At 36.8% G+C, this 9,659-nt stretch overlaps 1 protein-coding gene across 50 annotated transcripts in view; it reads left to right on the top strand.

The window, feature by feature from the left end:
* FOXP2 (forkhead box P2) overlaps window positions 1–2,183 on the top strand; it is a 593,473-nt gene extending 591,290 nt beyond the window's left edge. For 45 of the 50 annotated variants that reach the window (XM_078343237.1, XM_078343230.1, XM_078343232.1 and 42 more), the window contains one exon: window positions 1–2,015. This exon is cut by the window's left edge and continues 1,212 nt beyond it. The gene's annotated coding sequence lies outside the window, so the exon portion shown is untranslated. The other 5 variants (XM_078343242.1, XM_035254176.3, XM_035254180.3 and 2 more) reach the window with 1 other exon arrangement.
* The last annotated feature ends 7,476 nt before the right edge of the window (window positions 2,184–9,659 follow it).

A 9,659-nucleotide genomic window follows, 5' to 3' on the forward strand; every position in this document is an offset into this window, starting at 1 on the left:
TTTGCTTTCATTAAAGACAGAGGTGAGGACAATATCTGCAGTGGAAGTTATGATATGCTAGAAAGCAACAAATGTGGATCACTGACCAAAACGATTATGTACTTGATGCAAATGCAGATTGCATATTGTTATATATATATAGTACTTTGTGTTTTTGTTTTTCTTCATTCAGTCAGTTATTTTCAGTGGTGAATACATGTTGTTAGAAGATGTCTTGTATGGTCTTAATCTTTGTTGTGTACTATTTTTTTATAGTCTTAAGTTATAATGAAAAAACAAAAAGTAGGAACCAAACATAAAAGGTCTAGTAAAGCCAAAAATTAATTTCATATTGATTTTAAAGTGATCTAGCTGAGTTTTTACACTGAAAGCAAAGATTATAGCAATTGTAGTCCATGGTATTTATTTTCAGTCAAACCAAAGTTACATATAATTCTGCCTCTGCTTATACGGGATATTAACACTAACAATACACTCCCTTCAAAGACTTGCACAGGCCAAATTGTTGGAATGCTGGTTTTCCTGACAACTCCAAACCCCAAAACTATGATAATGAGTTATGGTGTAGTTGAAAATAGCATAGTCAGATGTTTGCTTAAAACCTAGAAACTTTACTTGTTGCTTTTCATGTGCTGTGCCAAGTCTTGATAATACTTTTTCCCCCAACCAAGGGACCTCATAACCTGATTATGGTTATTGCTTTACAAACAGTTTTGACAGAAGGTGGCTGCTAGAGCTTAACATATGTACCAGTTCCATGTGATGGAACCGGTTCTTGCAAACTAAGCTCATCATTGATTCTTTGCTGAAGTCAGCAAATAGAGTTAGAGAGATACCCAGTCATCTATCACACCAAATAAAAGGACATAACGGCTTTCAAAAGGGTTTTCCCACTTACCCAAAAGGCTTTCTGAAAGCTTCTACCTCTGCAAAAAAAAAAAAGAAAAAAAAAAAAGAAAAAAAAGAAAAAAATTAGAACAATTATGGCAGATTGCATGAAACGTGAGAACGTCACAGTAACTGCTACTTTTCATTATGTTTGTCTTTGGGTCATGATCAATGAACTGGAAGTTTACAATATGGTATTAAAAGAAAGATGGGTACGGTGAAGGATGGTTTTCAGTCATCTAAGATCCTACCGTAAGGATTATCTGAAAGGAAAAATGGGTCTTTCAGATGCATGTTTAAAAGGCTTTGATGGACTGGAAGTAACTGTGAGAGTTGTACCATCAGGAGGGTGGCCTAAGACTACAATGCTAAAGTATGCATACCTCAGTTAGAAAACTTTTGAAAGGAAGTCTCAGCCACAGAATGCATATACCTGTAGAGTTTTGCATGGGTTTTATATGAATACAATTTTAAAAAATAGCTGCTTGCACATTATACCAGAAAAACCTCCAAAACTGCAATTGCTTTGAAAATAGATTTTAGGTTTTTTGGAGTTTTCTGAAATGCTTGGTCTGTATTTTGATAATTGTGCATATTATGTAAAAATGTTGGTGGACCCATAAATGACCAGACTTTTTCTAAGAAAAATGTTGCTTTAATGCATTTCATGAATTTTTACTCTTATATCATTGCTTGCTAGTAATAGCAAATCTGCTTTTCTGCATCTGCTTTGCGTAGCTATTGTAAGGCTTTGAACTAATGTATGTATTTATTGCTTGAACTTCTGTGCATACCTTATAAAGCATAATGTCTGACAATTTAAATGGCTCATGTATTCTTGCTTCTATCATAAGCTGATTATGGGGACTATGATCTTTTGTAAACGGCAAATTTTAAACTGTAGCACAAACATCTGTTTATGTATTGGTGGAATATACCTGTTTTATTTATCTTTTTTGAGGTAAACTAATTTTTGATACTTTTCATTACCGTGTACTATGTTCATACTTTGAATTCTCTGACGTTAGAAGTCATGGTTGAGAATTGTAACAGCTGTTATTCGTTCTGTATTCATGGCTTTCACTGCTGAATAAAATAAAGGACCAAACCTAGGATTTGAAAGAAAACTGTCTACCTCTAACACCAGGGAGTTATCAGATTTTATTTTACATAGTTTTAGTCTACAAAGACACAATTGCTTAAACCTAGGGGGCTTAAGGCTTATATTCTATGTGGTTGGATTCATGGCACAGTTGTACTGTTTGAAAATCAATTAAAATTTTATGTGAATGTTACAAGTATTTGGTAGAATTACCACTAACTGGGTTTTCTTTAGATGACTCAGTTATGGAGAAAATGTCATCAGCATTCTGTGTCTACAGCTGCTTAACTTCATAAGAATGCATTTCTTTATGATTAGGGAATCGAAGAATAGTCAGCTAGGAATAGAGCTACAGAAGTACACTTAAATAAACCATCCTGGACTTTAATGTCCCTGGGCAGATTCAGTCGCAAAATCCAATACGATATTTTGTAAAGTTTTCAAGTTGGACATTTACATTTTTGAGAATTTTGAGACTTCATCTTACACATGCCAATATTAACACACATTTGGACAATAGCTTTATTAAGTCTATAAAGCTATTGAAAAGAACATGGCTTACCCTTGTTATTTCACTTGTTCAGGTTGCAATGAAAGGTTTTTTTTTTTTTTTTTTTGGTCCATGAACACTTGACATATCTTACTTAGCAAAAAAGAAGGATGTACATTTTACTATAGAATTAATGTATGAACAGTGTGTCACTGCTATTGGATGTAAAAATGTATATGAAACCATTTCATTCAGTTGATTACATTTCTGAAGTATAAATAAAAAAGTCTAATTCTTTTTGACCCATTTATAACCACTAGGATTTTATTCTTTCGGAGAGACCATTCTACCATGCCAGAGCAAAGTCATAAATTTGTGTACACATGTCCCACAATTTGCTTAAAATCATTTTCTTAGGGATTGGGGATTCATAAACCAGACCATACTCAAATGTAGTCAATAAAGATGGAGGCTGCTTGTCAAATGCGTTCAATTTAAAACTGTCTTCAGGTTCCAAATTGCTTCCCTACACAATCATCTCATGTTTTCATGTTTTTATTCTGATAAAATTTGACATTATAAATTCTGAACATTAAAAAAAATGCCAGGGGAAAACATGATTACTCTTTCTAACTTTACTACTTTTTTTGCTTTTTTGTCTTTTTTTTTTTTTTCTGCCTCTAAATATCAGTCACACCCACAGCCTCCAGCCATGGTTTAGGGGAATATATCGGAGATAGGTAAGTAGCCTCCAAGGAAATGCTTTGTAGGAGATTAGGGATCTGTTTCAGACTCCTATTAGTGGAAAAAAAAACAGGCAAGATACCGCCTCTGAATAAGGAAAGTACGCTTCTTTCTTTAACCTAAATTCTGAAATTCCTAACAATCAGAAGTAAAAGGAAAATGAATCCGTTGAGAATTTTTTAATTTTGTACGTAACATTTTCTGTCATCCTAGTGAAAGAGTAACTTGACTAAAGAACTTTCCACAGGATTAAAAATGGCTGTAAAAGAAATACGAACATGAGATTAATGTTCTTGAACATTAGATTTTTTTCACTGTCAATTAGTTGAAAGTAAATGATTACCAATCTACCCTATTCAGTGTATTTTGTTAACTTACTAAAGGCTATATACCAAGATGTGAATCCAGTCTGAGCATTTTCTATACTTTAATATAAGGAGAACAATTTAGAGATTAGAAGTAACAAGAAATGAGTAAAACTGATTTGGCTAATGTTTTGTACTTAAACCTAAATTCAAATTCATGTCATCCTATAGTTGAAAACAATTGTCCAGGTATTTTGTGTTGTTGAATCAATGGAAGATTCAGGTGCTTTGTAAAAAGTCGGTCACGCGATTACTTCTGAATTTTTAAAATAACACACAAAAAGATGTCAACTTAAAAATCTAAGCAGACAAGAAATACAGATGGCAAATCACACTTCAAGTATTTTCTTGAACAAAGCTAAGCATCCAACTCCCTACTGTTTGAAATCTTTTACGAAAGGATATTAAGGCAAATCCTAATGTTTAAATGCTGATGAAGGAAAAGAACATAAAAGCTCTATCTTTCTGTCCTTACACTTTTGTTTGTTTGTTTGTTTTTAAACTGCATGGAAAACTGTAAATACCAAGACACAAGATAACTATAAGAGAATATGTAACTTGAGAAAATAAGGTGTGACTTTACCCACAATTTGACGTATTGTTCCCTTCACCCTCCGTATGTTCAGTTGCCATCAGCACAGGCTAAAAGAAACTGTGTGACACCTGAATAAATGGAAAGACCAGCCGTAGTAAAAGAAAAAGTTTATAATTTTCTGGGAAATTTGCACCTTACAGGTGATAGCCGTATTACTTAAGCCAATATATACACATAGGCACTCACACACATAGTCCAGGAAGGAAACAGAATCAGAACCTTAAGCTCCGGATATACATGATCACTTTCACACTCTGTTGTGAAGGTTCACTTAAAAATCTTTGAATAAATATCAGTCAATCTCTTTCCTAAAGCTGAAGCTGATCTTATCTTCCAACTTCATGGATCTATAGTTTTCAGCACTCATATAGAAGATTAAAACATCCACATTATAAAAATTGTTCCTCTTTTCATGTTAGAGGAGCATTGGGATCAAAGGTTTGACAGTGAATATTCACATTCAGAGGGGATGGTGAAGAGAAAGAAAAAATGAAAAGAGTTATTAAAGAAGATGTTCCTATTATGACCAGACATAATATGTATTTTTTCAACTCTTCATGTCATGATTATAGCACTGAAGAGAACATCAATTTGAAACTGGACTAGCTATGTGATTCCCTTCTCAATCACTCATAGATCCTCCTTGTTCTCAATAGCAATTTGCTATTGCCATGTGGAAATTGTGTAGAACAGCTTCACATTCCCATGATAACATCCACAGATGCAAAGCCTGAAGCCACCATTCTCTTCCTCCCTGTGGAGGCTGTGGACAGCCCTGGAGTCATGGGAAATGTGATATGTAGAAAGGACACCTGACTTCCTGCTTTCCTTGAAGTATATTGATAGGGTGCTATAGAAAATGCAACATTTTCACCATGAATGTGAACACATGGACACAGGGAGGGGAGCATCACACACTGGGGTCTGTCGGAGGGAAATAAGGGATGGACAGTGGGGGGTGGGAAGTTGAGGAGAGAGACCATGGGGAGAAATGCCAGATATAGGTGATGGAAGGCAGCAAATCACACTGCCATGTGTGTACCTATGCAACAATCTTGCATGTTCTTCACATGTACCCCAAAACCTAAAAAGCAATAAAAAATAAAATAAATAAAATAAAAGCTTTCAAACTTCAAAAAATAAAATAAAATAAATAAAATGCAACATTTTGAAATTACCAATCCTCTTTCATCAAATGTGCTGGGGGGAAAAACTCAAGAGAAGTCTCAGGAAAAAGTCATAAAAATTTAAAAAGTCACTTCTAATATAAAGTTATTATGATCATAAATTTACATACCTTCCATAAGCCAAAAGATTAAGCTTTTTGGAGAACAAAAGCTAAGGAACATTTCAGTGAGCATCTAACTGAGTCTTTGGAGTTGAACTGTGCACCATTATTTAAATGTTTTGTTTAATGCCCTTCACCAAAGAAAGGAGCTCCTATACAGGTAATCCACAAGAAACCATATCAACCCAGTCTCAATAGGGTTGAGGCTCAATAGAAATGTTTCATCTGCAAATATTAAACCTAGATGTTGAAAGTCTTATAATAATATTAAATGCATGCTAGTAGTGCCATGCATTTTTTATAGTTTTGGGCTCTCTAATAATAGAAATCAGTCACTTTCAAAGTTAATTTTTTTAAAAAGAAGATTTTCAGATAATTAAACGAATTCTTAAATCATTTTATAGATCTCACTGTTTTCCCAAAAACCACAAAATGCTATGTGAGCCACCTGCAATAATCCAGCATTCTTTGTTGTCCCCAGTCTGAGTGAGACACCTAGTTCTCCAGTATATTCTGCTTATTTTACCATACTTCTTTTATTTACCATTAAAGAAGGTTTATGTAATACTCATTGTGATGTACAATCAGTTAGAGTTATTTGACAATACTTATTTCATCAATACATACCCCATCATTTTAGAAATAGTCTCCACCACAAAATCAAAATATCTGATTAATTTTGCCCTTTGCATAAATTTAAAACTGTTATTATTGGATAGTTATTATGTCAATAGTTGTCATTTTGTTAAAAGAATAGACTGGAGCATTAGTGTTCTACAATTTTCTAAGGAAGAGTATTTTGACACTAAAATTATTATTTCTAGGTTTTAGAAAAAAAATCACTGGGTCATTTGAAAAGTACATATGATCTGTAAAATTTGAGAGACAGTCACCTTGAGATTAGGCATCCAAAGAGGCTTCAAGCACTTTGGCAGAAGTTAAGTGACATATTAAGGCCTATTTCCAAAATGTGGAATTAAAGTCGGAGGGAAAAAAATTTCATGTTGTGTGCCAAAGAACTCCAAAGTTATGGCTTGAACAGAAGAATTCATTTTTCATAACTCAGGTCTCATACGCAATTACATTTAAGTTCATCAGGAGGTTCATAGGTAGCAACTTTTTGTTTAGAGAGCATTGTAACTATTCAAAAGGTGAGCTACAAATCAAAAAGCTTTGCATTCTCAGTGAGTCACGAAAACATCCACTCACTTGTCTTTTGACTTTTAGGAAAATACTACCAGTATTGAATAATTCCATATGTTCATGGCTCAGCTAAAACAGAGCCCTTTTTCATCTGAGGGGCTTCCTGTTCTAGCCCATTGGAAAGAGAGCAGTGACGGGGCAGTAACAAGCTAGATTGTGTTGGTCCACACAAGGTCTAAGAAAAGTAACATCAAACGCCGGCTCTGGATCTGAAATGTGAAACTGGTTTCATGTCATTTGCCAACTCTAACATGGATGCACATTGTCTGCCCGGCACATAGTAGAGGCTCAGGAAATACCTGATGATGGGCTCTGAGGCCATACCCCGACTATACAAGAAAAATGTGCCTTCCTCTGCTCTTGACGTCTGCCACGAGGACAGGAGGACCACTGATTTTCCAATCTATTTTTGGTTTCTTGATGGCAATGAGACCAGAGAGGTATTCACACTGTGGTCTCAAACCATGAGGCTTATCAGTGGATAGGGTCTGTGAGCTGGGAATAATTTCAAATTGGTGTATTAGGCACTAAAACAAAGTATGTGGAAAGTGTAATCAGTGGAAATTTTACATTTGGTGAATTTCTGTTACACATAAATACCTAAATATTATTAAACTTGATAGGTACTCAGGGACTATCTAACATTATTCCATTCTTAGGGATCTAAGACACCTGCTAAGTTGCACCCAGGAGGCTCTTTCACGGAAGGCTGAGGTTCGACCTCTTTGGATTATAAGACAGATTTTTTATTCTCTCATTTATGGCCAAGCCTTTGGAACAGTGTGGGACCTCTGTTTGCCATATAGAAGTGAACTTTGGGAGAAAGCTTTGTTTTTCTCAAAAATCCTTAGTGGGAATAGTTCCAGTTCAAACCATTTCCCCTTCTCTCATACTAAATGAAGAGACCTGGAATGAGAACCTCTGAAACCCTCCCTTAATGAAGAGTCTCAGTTGGAAACTGGCCAGATTTATCTAACCATGTTTCTTAGATCGCACCTGGACAGAGAGGTAGATGATATGAATAACTGTCTGAGCAGTAACCTCTGGATACAATTCCTGCTATTCAAGCTCCCAGATCCTTGTTCCCGAGGCCCTCATTTTTGTGTGAATGAGGCCGGTGGTGTAGCTCACAGCGTCCTGCAGCCGGCCATGCCAGTCCCTGCTCAGCAGTGCAGCCCCCCTATTTTCCCCATGCTGCCTGATGCTACCCATGCAGCTACAGCTGGGGTCCCCACTGCCTGCTGATGCCACCCCTCCATCACCACTGGAGTCTCTGGAGAAACTGCCACCAGAAGGCCACCCCTTCTGACAAGATCCTGCCCACCTCTGTTCATCATCTTTCTTCCTGGAATAGAAGAATCTACTTCATGTTGCTGTGTTAAATTGCATTTTCACAAAGGCGTTTTGTGGCCAACAGTTGCAAGACAAAACTGATGTTACTTGTTTTGTCATAAAGATCAAGCTCACTCTCTCTCACTGGACTTACTCTTGCAGGTTATCACTGCCTCAAACCTTCCCCGATGCTTAAGAGCTTGGCTTCCATTCTCTTCAAGTCTGTCTGGGCTGGATCTGAAGATAACTTGAGTTGTTCTAGGTAGAGGAAAACACCCTTAGATTTTAATAACCTTGTAAATATGACTAACACCACAATGCTATCTCTGTCTCTTTCTCAACTTAAAAGGGTGAAAGTCCTTTTCCTATTTAGCATCATGCTTCAGATGTTGGGTAACAGCCCTTTCACCATCACCATCAACACCCTCTTGTCAAAGTCTCAGTGGTATAAGTCAGCTGTGCCTGTTATTAGGCCCTGAGGAAAACAGACTTCTCTCCATCAAGAAACCAATACTGACAATTATATCCAAGTTCAAGGGACAGAACCAGCTCACTGTAAGTCTCTCTCTGTAGTGTTCTAGGGCAAGCATCTCTAAGAGGAATTTCTGACGATGCATCACTATTGGCCTGAGAGTTGATATTAAGGTCCCCCTCAGACTCACTTGCCACTTTTCTTGCTTTTCACCATTCCTTCATGGACCCCTGGGCTCCTCAGGCCAGTTAGGCAGTGTTATAAGGTCAAGGGTTGGCAAGGATTTGTTTCCCTGAAAGATACTGGATTAAGGAGTTTGATTCCAACATGTAGTTGTCCAAACAAGTAGTTGATATATTCAGGAATGAAACTTCAGGAATTGATATTAGAAGACTTCTTGGTGGGGTGTGGTGGCTTAAGCCCAGCATTTTGGGAGGCCAAGGTGGGTGGATCACCTGAGGTTAGGAGTTTGAGACCAGGCTGACCAACATGGCAAAACCCTGTCTCTACTAAAAATACAAAAGATAATAATAATAAGCTGGGTGTGGTTGTGGGCACCTGTAATCTCAGCTACTTGGGAGGCTGAGACAGGAGAATTGCTCAAACCTGGGAGGCAGAAGTTACAGTGAGCTGAGATTGTGCCACTGCACTCCATCCTGGGCAACAGAGTGAGATTCTGTCTCAAAAAAAAAAGGACCTCTTAAAATTCTTCATCCCTCTACCTGGGATTAAATTTCTAATGTTCATTTTAGGGTTTAGAACTATGGAATGAGAGCCTGCTCTAAAAATCAGGAGTGGAGTGGGGCCTTAAGAGAAACACTCACAAAATTCTAAATAGCCAAACAAGCAAATGTAGCAGGGAAATGTAAAAGATATTTCAGGCCTACAGGGTAGGTAGAAAACTGCCACAGAATTTCCCCTATTGTCACTTTTTGAAAAAGGCATACTAGGTTAAAAAAAAAAAAAAAAGTCTCATGTCCTATTCTAAAAATGGTATCTAAGTGAATCAAGGAAGCAAGTCTAGTACATGGGTGTGGAAAGCATTGAACTAGGTCTCTGGAGACTTAGCTTCTCCTGTGATTCTTTGGCTTATTCAGTGGGTTGCCCTGAGCAGATTACTTCACTCTCTGTGACACAGTTTGCTTATCTGTGTAGAAAAAAAGTATTCAACAGATATCCT

The sequence above is a fragment of the Callithrix jacchus genome, chromosome 11 (assembly GCF_049354715.1).
Source record: "Callithrix jacchus isolate 240 chromosome 11, calJac240_pri, whole genome shotgun sequence".
NCBI classification, from domain to species: domain Eukaryota; kingdom Metazoa; phylum Chordata; class Mammalia; order Primates; family Cebidae; genus Callithrix; species Callithrix jacchus.